The sequence below is a fragment of the Antedon mediterranea genome, chromosome 9, assembly GCF_964355755.1.
Source record: "Antedon mediterranea chromosome 9, ecAntMedi1.1, whole genome shotgun sequence".
Classification (NCBI taxonomy): Eukaryota; Metazoa; Echinodermata; class Crinoidea; order Comatulida; family Antedonidae; genus Antedon; species Antedon mediterranea.
Genome location: NC_092678.1, coordinates 18,150,254 through 18,168,628, shown reverse-complemented (window position 1 = coordinate 18,168,628; position 18,375 = coordinate 18,150,254). Strand labels below are relative to the sequence as shown.

At 33.0% G+C, this 18,375-nt stretch overlaps 1 long non-coding RNA gene across 1 annotated transcript; it reads right to left on the bottom strand.

Annotated features, from left to right (window-relative positions):
* Nucleotides 1–2,803: 2,803 nt before the first annotated feature.
* Nucleotides 2,804–4,393, bottom strand: LOC140059146 (uncharacterized). Its single transcript, XR_011847128.1, has 3 exons — nt 4,082–4,393; nt 3,533–3,655; nt 2,804–2,856 (listed from the first exon to the last, which is right to left on the bottom strand). It is a non-coding gene; the product is annotated as an uncharacterized lncRNA (long non-coding RNA).
* Between the last annotated feature and the right edge of the window lie 13,982 nt (nt 4,394–18,375).

Below are 18,375 nucleotides of genomic sequence, written 5' to 3'. Positions count from 1 at the left end.
AAACTAAAATGTGTTCTTCTGTGATTTTCATATTCTTAATAGATTTACAAAAAATATTGTGAATTACTATATAATTCTGAATCTAAAATAAACAAACTGCAATTTATGCTCACCGTAGCCATTTAGTTAAATGTATGTTTAATTAATTTAAGTTTACCCATGATATAATGAAACATGCTTATTTACATATAAGTAGGCGGGATGAGATAATTAACCCAAGTAGAAATTCTGCCTCGTATCGACTTCTGATTCGCCGAGACTATTCTAAATTAACTAGACAACCGGAACAGAACTGGGATTTAGAGAAAAAAGATGAGTGATATAATTATACAGTAGTGTAGTTATCCGTGCGGTTGTTGTATGTTAATATCGCTCAGTTGTGGCGTTGTTTTCGATCGTTTGCCTGATATATGATTTACATGGTAATGAACTGCATGTACATAATACACACGTATTGTACATATATACAGGCTATGCCTCCAACATTATTGACTCATGGAGGTATAACATAGATTATCGACTAGTCTATAGCCTAACTAAAAAAGATGACAAATAGTAATTAAAGGTTATTAATATTATTTTATTTCGAATCTGGTCAGTTATGATCGTTATATTGAAGTGTGTGAGGCAAATTATAATAACAACGAAACAAAAACCACTGCATTTGTTTACATTGATGTGGTCACTGTAGACATTGTGACGTAAAATTTAAAAAAGTACAATGAGGCGTCTGAGAAGTATGTCAACGTAACGTTGATCAGTGCTGACATTCCTAAAGACCAATGTTTTACGCCAAAATAATATTCCAATTATAATATTAATATAATGACCTTTGATCGATTAATCGTGAATTAAAAATAAAAACATTTTTAAAGATAATGTCTTTCTCATTAGCCGCCGTCATGGCCACATATGTCATAAGTATAAAATAAAACTACGTATTTCGAATGGTCTTAACTCATAATACGACTAACAATTTTCTTTTATTTTGCTTATTAATTAATATGTTGAAATAGGCATGATATGAATACAACTCTTTTAACTGCATTCTTTTATAAATAAATTCTATAGGTGGTCGACTTTAGTAATTTGATACATTCAGGAAGCAATTAAATTGAGATTTCTCCAAGATAGTTTTCATTCTAATTTAACTTCACTCACATTCAAATCTCTTCTGATCCCGTCCCAGCTAGCAATCACACGTTGTACCGACGTTGGCGTAAGGTCAACAGTTACGTTGGGCCAACAACTTTAGGCGACGTAGGCCCGACGTAATTTTTTCCATCGGCCCTTAGTGGGCCCAACGCGTTGTACAGACATCGGAACAACGTGTTGGGGCGACGTCGGCCAAACGTCGTCGTTTATGGTTGGCTTGACATCTTTTACCGACGTAGGCCCGACGTTACTGTTACCAACGTAGGCCCGACGTAATTTTTTCCATCGGCCCTTAGTGGGCCCAACGCGTTGAACAGACATTGGAACAACGTGTTGGGGCGACGTCGGCCAAACGTCGTCGTTTATGGTTGGCTCGACATCTTATACCGCGACATAGGCCCGACGTAATATTTTCCGTCGGCCCTTAGTGGGCCCAACGCGTTGGACAGACATCGGAACAACGTGTTGGGGCGACGTCGGACAAACGTCGTTATTTATGGTTGGCTTAACAACTTTTACCGACGTAGGCCCGACGTTACTTTTACCAACGTAGGCCCAACGTTATTTTTTACATCGGCCCTTAGTGGGCCCAACGCGTTGGACAGACATTGCAACAACGTGTTCGGGCAACGTCGGACAAACGTCGTCATTTATGGTTGGCTTAACATCTTTTAACGATGTTGGCCCGACATGTGTTTGGTTGACGTCGGCTTAACGTCATATACATTACGTTGGTCTAATAACTTTTGATGACGTTGGTTCAACGTATTTTTTTATTTGTCGTGTCTAGGTTGGCTCAACGTGTTGGGTTGATGTCGGCTTAACGTCATTTATATTACATTGGTCTAACAACTTTTGATGACGTTGGTTTAACGTAATTGTTCTTCGTTGGGCATTAGTTCGCCCAATGTGTTGGGTCAACGTCGGCTTAAAGTCATAGATTACGTCGGTCATCGTATTTTGTATTCGTCGGTTATGCGTGAGCACAACGTGTTGGAGTAGCTGTGTTAATTTACATCGATTCACCGTAGTAAATAGATTGTACCATCGAATGAATATGAATGAAACTTAACAATTAAATAATGCCGGTTACTCTGCAAATATTGGATTGGAAATTGTTTTTATTAAAGGTATAATTATTTAATGATAAACAATTTAAGTAAAACATTTAAAAACTAGACAATTAAAAATCAAATAAACTATATAGATTTGAACTCGTCTCTTAAGAATGTAAAAATGTATAATTAATTGCAACGTTTGATTACATTTTAATCAAGTTTTTAACATTTCATCAATTCGGAAGTTAATTTGAGCACACATTTAATCATGAGGGCCACTTTTCATCCTGAGGGGCTATAGATTACAATTTACTATATAGATTAAATTAATTAACCCATGTTGTTCAAATGTTGAGACATAATGAGGTCATCAAAATTAAAAAGTTTACTACTCATGCGAGGAATGATTTATTGAATAAGAAAATATTTAAAGCTGGGAGAAATGGGGTATCGATAAGCGAGATGCGCTCTTTTAAATATGAATAATAGTACCAAAGAAAAAACAAATCCTATTTTACAAAATCTACTGGCAATATGATGCCGTAAAAGCATCCAGTATACGGATAACCAACAATTCAAATAAAAAGTTCATCATCATCTATGGTATCTTCGGCTTCGTCGGTGTTTGCTGCTGCTGCAGCTGCTACAAAGAGAAAAGAAAAGCAAGTTATTGTCAATTAACTGTAAATTATATACGTTTACTAAATACACACATAGTGATTACAAACCATAAGCTATAGTAGAAAGCTTATCGCATTGCAATTTATTTAACACAATGTTAGTTTTTAGTAAAAGTTGTACAAATTTCAAAAAGCGCGCACCGCCGCCCTTTTACGTGCCCAATTAATTTTATTCCAAATCTTTTATCTTTTTGCTCAATTCATCATCTTCATGTTTACTTTGATAACGCCATCATACCAAAAAAAATAGAACATAATGTGGGTCCCGTAATTTCACCTATGCTACATTGTATATAGATGTACATATGCTGTAGATAATTATAACTCAGCACTATAAGCGTAAATGCATCAGGTCAAAAGATGCCATAATTATACAGTATCAACATTTTGCGATGGTATTTTAACGTAAGTGCATGATTTGTTTTAAAATAAATGTCAGTAAAATTATAAAATGACATCACTTATAATTCGTTAAAGAGACGAATTAAATTCTAGTTTGAAAATTAGTAGTCGTAATAAATAACCACCAGCATGGATTATTGTTGTTGCCGTCATGATGGTGGTTTAAAATGACTTGATACCTGATTTACAAGTAAAGTACAAACATCTTTAAATACTAAATTTAACTATTGAACTGACCTTTCTTCTTTTGTTCCCTAAGTTTTCTTCCCCCAGCTCTGTCCTTGCTGTATTTCAGCCAAGATTTTATTTTATTTTCACATGTGGCCTCCGTCATTCCGGTCCATGATCTTCTAGCTGAAACTGCAAAGTGTACAAACATTGTGCATCAACAGAATACTTTATCTCATGTGAAAAATATATAATCAAAAGCCTCTTGCTTCCCTATTAGCAAGATAAAACAAGCAATTATGCATTTGAAATAATTATTTTAATAATACTAAATAAGATTTTTAAAATATTATTTTGAAAACGAGGAAGAGACATCCAATTTTATGTGTGCATCTCCGTCCAAAATCAGTCAGACGGTAATTCATATACACACTTTGAAACACCAGTTCTCGTCAAATCACCGAAGCAATGTTGGGACCAGTGTATATCTTGGAATGGCGGGTGCTGTTTATTAGAGTATTACTATTTACATTCATAGTTACAGTAATACAGTACTGTTTTAATAATTGTAAAATGTTGTTCAAATTAATATAATACAAATGTTCTATTATTACTCACTGTATTTGAAGAAGTCGAACAATTGATGAAACAGAAAAGGTCACTCAGGAACTTTTAAATAATATTTCAGTAGGCCTACAGTTTCGATGACAAAAAGTTTTTGAGCAGCAAGTTCTGAGCGTGATACAGGGACGACAGCGTGTGCTAGAATGTTTTTTGGTCTTTTCAATGGTAAGCTACCGTCAAAATCAATCACGCTTGTAAATCAAATTCCAACAGGCAAGGACATTCGCGGACTGGAAAGTCAATCACAATCCGTTCATGATAAACGAATGCAATGTAAAGTAGTTTGACAGTAAGGTACCCATGTTACCCACATCATAGAATTTTGAAGAATGTTAGATTTGTATTCTATATATTATTATACTGTACTAGGCTCATCAACTAGATGACACGTACAAATAATATAGGCACTCAGTACTAAAAGTGTATATACTGTATATGCATCAGATATGCATCAGGTCATATCATAGTATATCGCAAACATTCAATTCAACATTTATTTCTACCAAAATCAAACATCAACATATGTATATTTAATAAACAAAAATATAGTAATAAAAATAAAAACAAAAACAAAAAGCATCATTTGGTCGAGGCAGAGATTCCATACAAAAAAGTATTACATCAAGTACACATAGACCCTGATGATTAAAGATTAAACGAACTGTTTGACAAAAATCCTAGCCGAATGAGAGAACGGAATAAGAGCAGTATGTATAGATACAAAAATAGAATCAAATTAAATTACTGCAGTTCCATCACCACCACCTTGTCCCAATTCTTCTCAATTATTTTCTTGAGTCCAGATAAATTATGATTCATTGTAGTATAGGCTTACAGTATTCGTTTTTCCCGCGATAACTCCTATTAGGAGTTGCGGGTCGGAAAGTGTGAGTTGCGAGTCGGAAAGTGCGAATTGCGAGTCAGAAAGTGCGAGTTGCGGGTCGGAAAGTGCGAATTGTGAGTCAGAAAGTGCGAGTTGCGGGTCAGAAACTGCGAGTTGCTAGTCGGAAAGTGCGAGTTGCGAGTCGGAAAGTGCGAGTTGCGAGTCGGAAACTGCGAGTAGATATCGGGGTTGACAACATGCAGAATAAACACAAATACATGCTTTGTTCAAGTACACGTACAGTACATGATTGTAGGCATATGTCAAATGTATTACGTGTATTTAAAGTAACTTTAGCAGAGTACAGGGCCCACAACTACAATGTAGAAGGGATTATTATTACTTATACAGTATTGTTTGATGAATGTGTGATACAGTTGTATTTTAGTTGTTGTTCAACTCGATGATAAAATGTACACAAACTAAGATTGTAAAATGGGTGTAGCAATTATGACCTCATCGCATAACTTTGATATATATGAGTTAGTTTTTGATCAAACTGAAATAACTCATCATCTTTAAGAAGAAATTTAGATTATTATATTTTATTTTATTAATTTCGGCAAAAACAATTATACAAACATAACAATACAAAAAATAGCTAGATTTTGCGCCATGGAGCAACAAAAGAGGCTAACACAGCTTCTGTCGCCAATTAGGCGTGCCACAAAAAAGATGACATCTTACTTTAAGTCACAATCCCTTAATTGGTATAGCACACAACAAGTGTCCATGACAGGTAAATTTATTGGCCCTTTGGTTGGGAGAACCTAGTACAAAAGTCTGCATATAGACTTATTTATTTATTATGATTTATGAAAATGATTGTACAATTTAATAAAGTTAAAAGTAAAGTATAAAATAAAAATGCATTAAAATCATCTGGTATGCTAAACTGTCAGACTTCTTATATTTATTAGAAGGTAGCAGACACAAATACCTGCCCCAGGGTGGGAGTTATTTGCTTCATGGAGACCATGCATGATTGCAATGATTGAAATCACAGGTTAAATCCTTCACAGAAGAATTCATTTTGATTCATTATCTCTGAATCCCCATCTAACCACCAACCCCACCTCAGCTCATCCTCTCATTCTCAACCAACATCCACATACCATACATCCTTGAGATGGTTCAAATGTACACTTTAAATCAGATTATTTTGATACAACATTACCCCTAAATGCCAGTTTTTCCTTATTTTTGTACATGAACCTTTAAACAAAGAAAAATCTGCGAGATCTATCTTTTTGTATGGATGATGGTTATTTCTTTACCATGAAAGAGTTCGTCGTTTTTTTAATATTTACGGTTTAAAAACAAGAGTATATCCAATAACAATAAGCAATACAGCAGACGGAATTGTAATTTATAAACCGGGTTGGGGTAAGAGTCTCCACCAAGTCACATATAATTATACACCATCATTATCGTCGGTATAATGTTAATGTGAAATGTAAAAGAATATTTATATCAAGCACCTTGATTGAATTTGTTGTATTAAAAATCATTGTCAATTCAATGCAAGGTTTCGATTTTACATGAGATTATCATTCTTCATTGATCATCACATTATATATTGTTTATCTATCTATACATTCAAATCTACGAGTAGTGGTGTTCACAGAATGTCTACCCAGGGAGTTGTATACCTATGTACATTCTCCTTTGTGTTTAAATTAAGCATTTTGTAATCAAAATGTTGAGCTATTTGCTAGTTCACCATTCATATCATAACCTTGAATGATCTGTCTTCTGGGACTGTTTAGTGACCTTTGAGATATAAACACAGGATTTTATGAGAATTCTATGCAAATCATGCTTATTACAGTGTATTCTGTTTTCGTAAATGACCGATTGGACTCCAGGACATTCATATCGGCATGTGAATAAAGTAAAAAACAGAGAGCTATGGAAAGTTACAAATACCCAAATCAATTACAAAAAATAGACCCTTTTATCATTCATCATTGCAAAGTGTTAAAACAAAAATCAGTACATTGTTTATTGGAAAACATATCAAATAATTTACATAAATACATAGTCAAATATCGTATGCGGATAAAAAGGTATACATTCTGAACTCATTAAATTATTATTAACCAAATAGGTTTGATTGAATTTCAAACGGGCTAAACGGATGTTCACTGGTATTTGATATGGCCTAATTTTCTATTTATAATTAAATAAATAATTTCTATGTATAATATTAATGACCATTTATTACACTATCCAATACTGATAAAGAACCAAACTATTATGTATAAGAAAATCCTAAAATTGATTGTATTTGTAAAATAAAATATCACTGTATTATTTTACGAAACCTCATTAGGGCTTTTGTTTGTTGATTATGCCCAGTCGAATTTGAAAAACACTATGAAAGCACCAGCATATCAAGCGAGGGTTCCTAAATTTTTCTTATTCTCACAGATTTCCTCATTACATGATCGTTTTAAAATAATTAGTTAATTAAATTATATCACCGGGTGGCTAAGAATGAATGTTCTGTACCTACAGTGGGTCTGGGGTGTGTGTGTTTGTGTTACATTTCAAATGTGTTGTTTGGGCTGTATATATTTGAACCGATACATTTCTTTCATTTTTCTGTACATAGGTCTAATAATATAATTATGAATTATTACAATTGCCCAATTCTACTTAAAACATTCAATAGAATGAATTGAGTATGATTGGACATTAAAGTATGTATTGATTTATAAATCCAAAGGCAAATTACTGAAAAAATGACAATGCTGTGGCTGGATCTCAATGGAGATACAAAAAAAAGAGAAAGCTAAATCAAAACGATAAGTAAAACAGTCAGAAAAGTTAGCAGAGCTTTCGGCCAACACTAGCCCTTCATCAGTGCAAGTGATTTATATATATATATCGTCTCTGGCTTTTTTAAAAACATTTAGGAGAGTACATCCGGGCATCCGTGTCAAGTCGACTCGATTTACACGTGGAATTAGTTACATATCCCATTCCCAAGAATACCTACAGTAATGCATTTTTGCACGCTGGTAGGAGTTTTTTTTTTATTTGATTTGAGTATTTAAAAACTTTAATTACTCTCTGTTTTTGCATACGCTGTTTTTGATACTTTATTCACATGCCGATGCGAATGTCCTTCAATCCTGTCGGTTGTTTACGATATAAGCATTGGCATTCGGTTTTCGTAAACAACCGACAGGATTGAAGGACATTTACATCGGCATGTGAATAAAGTATCAAAAACAGCGTATGCAAAAACAGAGAGTAATTAAAGTTTTTAAATACTCAAATCAAATAAAAAAAAAATCAAATTATTTTATCATTCATCCTTAAAACACTATATGTTTATTTGGAAATGAAGTAAAAAACATGATGGGCCAATGTCGTGGAGACTTTTTCGCACCTCCAAATATGTTCAGTTACATCCATCAAAACTTAACATCCGCGTTTTCGAAACGGCCACCCGCACACACTTTTTATGTATCTTAACTGAAGGGGTATACGAATGTAATTTAAATAAAATGTTCTGCTGAATGAAATACATTAATAGCTAAAACGAAAACTAAAGAGCATCTCATCAATTATTTTTTAGAATTAATATGGTGTGAACTTTTAATTCGCTACTGCCCACAGTCCCACGTATCCCTCCGATTTACTGCGGACTGTAGCACCCCACACACCATTCCCTATTGTCAAACTATAATATCAGCTCACAGAGTTTTAACACGTCACGGGTCTCGCATTTTTAATGAAACACACATTTCGCACAAACACTGTGTAGGCCTACGCGCATCTTTTGTTGAACTTACGCATTACAGTATCTGTTGCTCCGATATTGTAATAAACGTCAGGTTGGTAATTCCCCCTCCTCCCCCAACCGGAGCCAATGCGTATATGTAATGTTGCATACAGCGCAAACAGAGAGCAATTTAAGTTTTTAAACACAATGTTTATTTGGAGAAATGATTTAGTACAAATATCGTACAGTACATATGGATAAAAGTAGTATAATTCGTATTTAATAATTTCAAAATCCAAACAAAAAAAATAATGAAATTAGTACATTTTAAAGAGAAGTACCAATTACGAAATCATTTTTTAATATATCCCCGCAACATGTGTAGGCCTAAATATTTTTTCATTCAGCTTTTTTTTTTATCATTTTCAATTTCGGTTTTTGACATAGGCCTAATAATAAGTGAAAATATGCTCAAAATGGTCTAAATGTACTTCATTTCATTTTCTATATATATGTTTTTTGTTTATAATATTTACAAATAGTATAGGCCTACATGTATTAAGATACGCGCCTGTTGTTTATTTATTTTGCTGTCAATCACCGATTTAAATGTGTGTTGAAATAAATAAATGAAATTGATTATTGAATTGAAAATGCAGAATTATTAATATGGGTGAAAACATGGTAATGCTATACAATAATAGGTGTACTATTATCGGTACAAATTATAAATGTATCGATCAAAGTAAATGGCTAAATATTTATGTTAAAAAAGTATGAACCATATATTTCTATGAATGTGTAAATTAATGTATTCCCAATAAAATAGTATAATAATACAGTATGTTGAATAAACTCGGGCGGAATAATACCGTACATAAAAAACATAATCATTTTCTTATCGAAATGTTTACATTTATAATGTAAGTAAATATTTATTCATTTTTTTACATTTTTTAAAACAAAAAAGTGCACTTTTCTGTTGTTTTTTGTTTAATTAATTTTAATTAAAAATTATTACAACAAACCTATCTAACCTTTCTATTATTGTCACTGATAATATGTTTTGAGTCAGATTGTTTTCAATAAAAAAAGTTAAAACAATTCATTTGACTTTCAATGTACTATGTTGGTTCAGGAAGTGTGTGTGCACATTTAAGACCTAAATCAGATGTTGAATCTGAAGAAAAGAAGTATAAGCGGATACTCTTTCAAAGAACTCCAAGAAGATTCACACAAAAATATTTACTTTCCAATAAAATAGTATATTACTGTAGTATACAATACAGTATGTTGAATAAACTCGAGCGGAATAATAACGTACATAAAAAACATAATCATTTTCTTATCGAAAAGTGCCCTCTCTAGTTTTCTATTGATTTATTAATTATTTATAATTAATTAATGGGTAAGGTTAACATGTTTTTAACATTTAATGTAGGAAGTTGGATCTACTCCTAACAAAATTTCATATCTCCAAATTTCAACAACGTTGTCTAATTACTTCAATAAATATCATATTTAACATCACAAATTAGGGTTATTGAAGGAATTTTTGCCTAAAAACATATATAAAAAACGTCGATAAAAAATACTTTTCGTATTTAAAAACAGTTGAAACTCGTTTTATATGTTCAATATAGGTTGCTCTATTCACAGAAACAAAATTGCTTTCATAACCCTTTTCTGTTGGTTTTTTTTTTTTAAATCGTTATTAGGTTGAAAAAATGAGTTGGAATTGTATGGTCGTTCATAAGTGTAAATTTTGTAAAAACGTAAATCACAACAATCAGTGAATTATGGTTTGATATTTATTTTTCTTTAGCAATATGGATAGAGCAACTTATATTGAATATTCATACCAAGTATCAAATGTTTTTAAATACGAAAAGTATTTTTTATCGAAAATTATTAGCAAAAATTCAATCCATAATCCTAATTTGTGATGTTAAATGTGATATTTATTGAAGTGCTTTGTCTACCTTGTTGAAATTTGGAGATATGAAACTTTGTTAGGAGTAGAACCAACTTCTAACATTAAAAGTTAAAAATATTTTAATATTACCCATTAATTAATTATTAATAATTATTAAATCAATAGAAAACTAGAGAGGGCACTTTTCGACAAGAAAATGAATGTTTTTTTATGTGCGTTAATATTCCGCTCGAGTTTATTCAATGCTCTGTAATGTATACCATTATACAATTTTATTAGGAAGTAATTGTTTTTGTGTGAATCTAGGTTAGATAGGAATTGTTGTCATAATTTTAATTAAAATTAATTAAACAAAAACAACAGAAAAAGTGCACCGATTTGTTTTAAAAAAATGAATAAATGTTTACATACATTATAAATGAAACATAATATAACTATTTTAGTAATGCATACACAAGTACAGAATATTATATCAGAAATCAATGAATCATGTGTCTAAAAGTGTCTTTAATTTGCTTTGAGACAAATTTGATGCCATTGGCCTATACACAAAATCAAGGCAATTAGACAAAATATTTACTTAAACAATATTAATACTATTAATAGGCATAAAATAATAGGGTATATCAACTTTCCTTAAAGAATAACAGTATAGGGCCTTACAAATTTATTTAACAAGACAAATAATATATAACATATGAACTATATTAATACTTTGTTCAACAATTTATACACTGCTTACATAATAATGTATTATTTTAATTTTATGTCTTGCGCATTATTTCTTTCTTTATCCACATTTTTGTATCTCATCATTTTTTGTTTTACGTTCGGTAATTTAGAACATAACATAACATAAGTTTATAAGCCCAAATAGTTCATTAACATTCATGTACAATTTTTATTTTTACATAAATTAAATTTGAAGCCTCTGTAGAATTTAGTTACTTTGGAGTATATAATATAATACACACATATATCTTACTACGAATTAAACTTAACCTATGCCTACTTTTTAGTTTTTATAATATCAGCGAACATTACAGATCATGAACGTTATAACATCGTTTTCTGAGACCGTTTATTGTTTGACCATTTGTCAATTCGTTATTAGCTTCTCTTATATTGCGAAAAAATGGAGGTGTATTCCCAATATCTATCTTGACAAATGTTTTTAAATAAATTTAATGTTAGGCTGTTGAAATGAAAATGCAATTAAACGTATTATCAGTGGAATGAACTTAATCGTTTTTCTTTATTTTGCATTTATGATGTATGGTGGTATGGTTGCATTTTTCCGTTTAGAAAAATAGCCAAGTACATATTTCAATATTTATCTTTTAATACCAATAATTGGTTCCTTGTAAATTGTAGATTTTGTATTTTCATTAATTTTATAAGATCTTTGATTACATTCAGTTTCTTGAATGGGGGCGCCATTTATTTTAAATGGAACCATAATTAGGATGACCATCATTAAATCAATCATTCCATTTCAATAGCTGCATTCAAACGATAAGTGTACAGACATTCTCTTAATATATAAAGTTAGATGTCCTAATTAATGTTCAAAAATATTTAGAAACAATCTAAAGAAGAATATAGGCCTACTTTTCTTTAATATCCATATCAAAACATAATATTGCATTTTGTTTGAATCAACTTTTCTATGTGGGGTATTGTATTATTTAGTAAGTTGTCAATCAGTTACTCTATCAAGTTTGGAATAAACACGATATGTTTGTAATATTTAAGCGTTGGTACGACGTTTAAAATCCGACTTAACCAGTAATACAATTGTTACTATAAAGTCAATGTGAAACAAGTCAATGTAATGTCGTTGACAATTGCTGACGTTGGCTTAACAAACTTTTATTTGACGTTAAACTGACGCTAGAATAGTGACCATAAATGATTGTATTTTGCATCAATTTCAAGCGTTGGCACGACGTTTGATATCAGACTTAACGTATACAACTATAAGCCAACGTCTGCATGACGTGGAACAAGTCAATGTAATGTTGTTGACAATTGCTGACGTTGGCTTAACAACTTTTATTTGACGTTAAACTGACGCTAGAATAGTGACCATAAATGATTGTATTTTGCGTCAATTTCAAGCGTTGGTATGACGTTTGATATCAGACTTAACGTATACAACTATTAGCCAACGTCTGCATGACGTGGAACAAGTCAATGTAATATTTTTGACAATTGCTGACGTTGGCTTAACAACTTTCATTTGACGTTAAACTGACGCTAGAATAGTGACCATAAATGCTAGTATTTTGCGTCAATTTCAAGCGTTGGCACGACGTTTGATATCAGACTTAACGTATACAACTATTAGCCAACGTCTGCATGACGTGGAACAAGTCAATGTAATGTTGTTGACAATTGCTGACGTTGGCTTAACAACTTTTATTTGACGTTAAACTGACGCTAGAATAGTGACCATAAATGATTGTATTTTGCGTCAATTTCAAGCGTTGGCACGACGTTTGATATCAGACTTAACGTATACAACTATTAGCCAACGTCTGTATGACGTGGAACAAGTCAATGTAATGTTGTTGACAATTGCTGACGTTGGCTTAACAACTTTTATTTGACGTTAAACTGACGCTAGAATAGTGACCATAAATGATTGTATTTTGCGTCAATTTCAAGCGTTGGTATGACGTTTGATATCAGACTTAACGTATACAACTATTAGCCAACGTCTGCATGACGTGGAACAAGTCAATGTAATATTTTTGACAATTGCTGACGTTGGCTTAACAACTTTTATTTGACGTTAAACTGACGCTAGAATAGTGACCATAAATGCTAGTATTTTGCGTCAATTTCAAGCGTTGGCACGACGTTTGATATCAGACTTAACGTATACAACTATTAGCCAACGTCTGCATGACGTGGAACAAGTCAATGTAATGTTGTTGACAATTGCTGACGTTGGCTTAACAACTTTTATTTGACGTTAAACTGACGCTAGAATAGTGACCATAAATGATTGTATTTTGCGTCAATTTCAAGCGTTGGCAAGACGTTTGATATCAGACTTAACGTATACAACTATTAGCCAACGTCTGTATGACGTGGAACAAGTCAATGTAATGTTGTTGACAATTGCTGACGTTGGCTTAACAACTTTTATTTGACGTTAAACTGACGCTAGAATAGTGACCATAAATGCTAGTATTTTGCGTCAATTTCAAGCGTTGGCACGACGTTTGATATCAGACTTAACGTATACAACTTTTAGCCAACGTCTGCATGACGTGGAACAAGTCAATGTAATGTTGTTGACAATTGCTGACGTTGGCTTAACAACTTTTATTTGACGTTAAACTGACGCTAGAATAGTGACCATAAATGATTGTATTTTGCGTCAATTTCAAGCGTTGGCACGACGTTTGATATCAGACTTAACGTATACAACTATTAGCCAACGTCTGTATGACGTGGAACAAGTCAATGTAATGTTGTTGACAATTGCTGACGTTGGCTTAACAACTTTTATTTGACGTTAAACTGACGCTAGAATAGTGACCATAAATGCTAGTATTTTGCGTCAATTTCAAGCGTTGGCACGACGTTTGATATCAGACTTAACGTATACAACGTTTAGCCAACGTCTGCATGACGTGGAACAAGTCAATGTAATGTTGTTGACAATTGCTGACGTTGGCTTAACAACTTTTATTTGACGTTAAACTGACGCTAGAATAGTGACCATAAATGATTGTATTTTGCGTCAATTTCAAGCGTTGGTATGACGTTTGATATCAGACTTAACGTATACAACTATAAGCCAACGTCTGTATGACGTGGAACAAGTCAATGTAATATTTTTGACAATTGCTGACGTTGGCTTAACAACTTTTATTTGACGTTAAACTGACGCTAGAATAGTGACCATAAATGATAGTATTTTGCGTCAATTTCAAGCGTTGGCACGACGTTTGATATCAGACTTAACGTATACAACTATTAGCCAACGTCTGCATGACGTGGAACAAGTCAATGTAATATTTTTGACAATTGCTGACGTTGGCTTAACAACTTTTATTTGACGTTAAACTGACGCTAGAATAGTGACCATAAATGATAGTATTTTGCGTCAATTTCAAGCGTTGGCACGACGTTTGATATCCGACTTAACGTATACAACTATAAGCCAACGTCTGTATGACGTGGAACAAGTCAATGTAATGTTGTTGACAATTGCTGACGTTGGCTTAACAACTTTTATTTGACGTTGAATCGACATAAATGAACAACCCAAATGCTTAAAGTCTTGTATCCAATTTCAAACGTTGGGTAGACGTTAAAATGCCTACATAAATTTTACAACCATTAGCCGATGTCGGTGCAACGTGAGGAAAATGACTTTAGTGTGTCGACATTCGCTAACGGTGAACCAACGACTAATGGCGACGTTAAACCAACAATAATTTGCCGACTTGATAAGTTGTCATATATTGGCAAATTGTCAACGTTGTGACGACGTTTGATTGTTGACAACTCTTTACAACGTTTTGCCAACGTTGATGCGACGTGTCAAAATTACTTTAATATGTTGACGTTTGCAGACGTTGTGCCAACCAATGATAACGACGTCAAACTGACGTTGGATTTATGTAATCGCAAGGCACATTTTTTTGTCAATTTTTCAACGTAAATACGACGTCGGCAGGACGTTAGGTTAACAACCATTAAATTCACGACTTATAGTACACGTTGTAATAACGTTGTAATAACGTCGGCAATTTGCCCGCGACTTTGTCAACGTCTGCCGACGCTTGCCGACGTCGGGCCAATGTCAAATTGCTAGCTGGGGTATTGTACGTTAAGTTTTGATAAACAAATAACCTGGACACACAGTAGCTCCCGGACGTCGCGAGGCTCATTTTGATTTAAACAGAAGCAAGTAATTTATTTTACAAAGTATAAGGCCTAAAATTAAGTTTTGATCATCGCAAACAGGCTACAATATGCCATAGGGTCCAGTCGGGATAGCGCAGGGGGGCCCCGTTGACATTCTGAATGTAACTATATGTACTTTTCATCAAAATGGTGGCACAAAAAGAGTTTAAATTATAGTAAGTTAATTAAGTTTAACTGCTTGTTGATCGGAACGGTAGTTGCTTACTTCATTTTCGTTATACGCTGCTGAACGAGAAAATGAATTTTCTGGACTGTTGATTATCATGTTTAATGCAGAACCATTTAGTTTAGTAGACCTACTATATACCCACCTCTACTAAACATTTAAACTGAGCGAAACGAGAAATTATTGAAAAGAAACGCAAGGGTGTAACAAGGCGGCAACGCATAAGAATTGACAAATCAAAAAGCGACAGTGCGAATATCCATTATTTTGTAAATTGGTCAAATCAGTTACATGACTAACGTAATTGCGCTGTATTCTGGGGACCAAGCTTTAATAGTTTTGTTTACGTCAACTAAAACCAATAAAAAAAAAACAACAAAAACGAAACAAAACAAAAACAAATAGGACAAACCTTATGTAAGTTACCATGCAAACAAATGTATAAAGCCTACACTGTATAAGATTATTCCACGTTCCACGCCATCCAGTCCCAGTTCGTGTCCGAAGCTCTGCCCCATAAAGGGTGTTCAACAATCGACTACAGGTATGCATGGAAGAAATATACATATATGTATATTTCCTCCATGATGTAACCCCAAACGCCAATCTGTTTAAAATGATTGAAGATTAAAATGCATTCCACTATTTATACAATCGTGTTTTTTATGTAAGCAACCATTATTAGTCACGTGATGATAAATAACCGTTTAACGATAAAATAACTGGGATGAAGGATACCAAAAAGATAGGCACAGACTATAATTCATATGGGACCATTCCTTCCAAAAGGATAAAACATTGCTGGGGAGATGGGACTTCCAGTGCTGCCAAAATATGCCTTTACTGAAACTCGTAATCTTCTTTAGACAGTTTTTTAAAATTCAATTCTGAAAACTTAATTTTCTTTTTGACAGCGTGCGCTATGAGAAGCAATGACCGTCATTGGAATGGCTCTTTACGTGGAACGATTTTTGTTATTTATTGAATAGGTTTCTCATTAACAATGATCGAAAAGAGTTGATCACAATGTGCTTTTTCAAACTTTTCGCGAAAAAAAGCTTATACGCGACTAGACTCTACAGCTCACTATGTCGGTCGGTCGGTCGGGCGGTAAACACTAAAGGCCCATTTATACTAGGAGGATAACGATCGACGATAAATATATAAGCATGCATTTTTTTTACATAAAACAAAAGAAATTAGAAATGTTTTCGTTCTAGAACTATAGGATAATCATTTATGCTGTCTTTGATAAAAATAATAATATTTTTAAAATTCCAATCAAATGACGTCATGATAAATAAAAACAATAAAATCGTTGTATTTGTCACGATATTTTTGCTCTTACAAATCATGACGTCATTTGATTGGACGTGTGAAAATATAATTTTCATCAAAGGAAGCACAGATAGTTATTTTATAGTTCTAGAATGAAAAGTGTTTGTATTTCTTTTTTTTATGTATAAAAAATGCATAGTTTGTCTATTTATCGTCGATCGTTATCGTCCTAGTGTAAATGGGCCTTTACTTGAGCACGCGACTGCAGCCATGTAGGCCATATGACCTTGTTTGAGGTAGCGCATACAGTACTTATAATTTTCAAACGCAAAATATTGTGTGAATTTATTATAGGCCTACTTTTACCATGGTAGATTAGATTTTTCTCTACAAACTTCTGCGTAGCAGCTATTCATAGCCTGGACAGCAATTTGAGCTTTCCCCATCACGCTTCATGGATCCGCCGAAAGTTCATTGTTTGTCTACAAAACATTGGCCTAATAAGACGACATAGGCAAGTTTATGGCTTTCGCTCTCTCTGCGAGTGAAATAATTTGATCAGGCGACGACTGTCCACTGAGGTCGGCATTGGGTTTGTGTCTTTATGAAGGCATGTCATCAAAACTAGATCTACTTAGTTGCACTTTGCAATTTCTAGTATGATTGTTATATATTAGCGTAACATTTATTAGGCTTACGTCGTATATGATCCATGAAATTAAATCAACGGAAACTTATTTTACTTACTTGTCTTTATATTCCCGGTGCGTGTCACTCAATTTAAAATCAACTCCTAACTGTACAGGTAGTGTAATTATGTACCGTATCCTGAAGTTTTACAGGGGGTAAAGCTTAAACTTTGTTTACACCTATTTGACCTCCATTCACACGTCTCCGATTACCAAGTACATCTATTACTACATTTACTATTTCTCTGATACCTGCTTACTGCTATTATTAGTGTGAACAATTAAATAGAAGAAAAAGAAAGAACTGTATTTTATTAGGGGAAAAAACTAATAATATTATCAAAAATAAGATTAAACTAATGGCTAAATATGCGAAAAATACGCATACATTTGTTTAAATCATTAACAGTATAACACATACAGGTAGGAATTATGTATTTGGTGAGAATCTATACAATTTAGTGTTTTTTTTTTTAAAACGAAACGAGAGCATATTTTTATATTTATTTTTTAGACTTTTAATGTCTAGATAGGGCAGCAAACCGATATTTTTTGTTGTCACACACAATTCGTTTTCGAATTTTTGTAGGATTTTTTAAATCATAAAAAAACTTTTGGGCGTTGAAAGTGTTGATTAGACTGTTGTTGTG